Source organism: Lytechinus variegatus, chromosome 12 (genome assembly GCF_018143015.1).
Source record: "Lytechinus variegatus isolate NC3 chromosome 12, Lvar_3.0, whole genome shotgun sequence".
Classification (NCBI taxonomy): Eukaryota; Metazoa; Echinodermata; class Echinoidea; order Temnopleuroida; family Toxopneustidae; genus Lytechinus; species Lytechinus variegatus.
In genome coordinates this window covers 21,342,938-21,343,697 of record NC_054751.1, presented here as the reverse complement: position 1 = coordinate 21,343,697, position 760 = coordinate 21,342,938, and positions in this window count along the sequence as shown.

Below are 760 nucleotides of genomic sequence, written 5' to 3'. Positions count from 1 at the left end.
ACCTCTCGGTTCTACACCTCGCGCAAATAGGACTCTAAACACGTAGTGTTGGGGCAAAAAGGAATCCTTTATAAAATATTTTAATTTTGCATCCCCGCAAATTCGACCCTAAACACGTAATTTTCCTCGCTAGCGAAATAGATACCCTTTTTTCATTATTTTTGTGTTTTTGACACCCTTTTCACGTTACGTACGTAACGCGCCCTATCGTGAAAAGGACACCCTTTTTACGTGTTTTTTTTTTGGTCGCGCATGGTATCACGTATTGGATAAAAACATCAAGACAAATGGGACAAATCCCGGAGACAAATCCAGTTATAATGCTTTATTTGCCAATCAATTGCCTCAAATTTTCGACATGTCCATCTCCTTTTTTAGGAGGGCATGCACCCCCATACACACATTACATGGTATCTGCGGTTTTTGCACATTCCAGTTTTTACTATTTGTAAGCCCAAATGTCATATTTCTGGGATAACAAAACAAATGATAAAAAAGTGACAGAAAGCCTACAAGACGTTGTCGGATTTAAAACAAAAATTCAGCTTAAGAGAAACCCGAAGAGAACAGTTTTTTTTCAATTGATGTCACAAAATTAATACATTTTGAAAATTACCTTGGTAACTCATACAATACACCAAAATGAAGTTAACGAATGGAATGTTTATTATACATAAAATTACAAATAAAAGAGTACAGCTTTGTCGAGTCTAACTGCGAATGAGGTCAAAGTTGAACACCATAGCTTCCAGAACCCGGA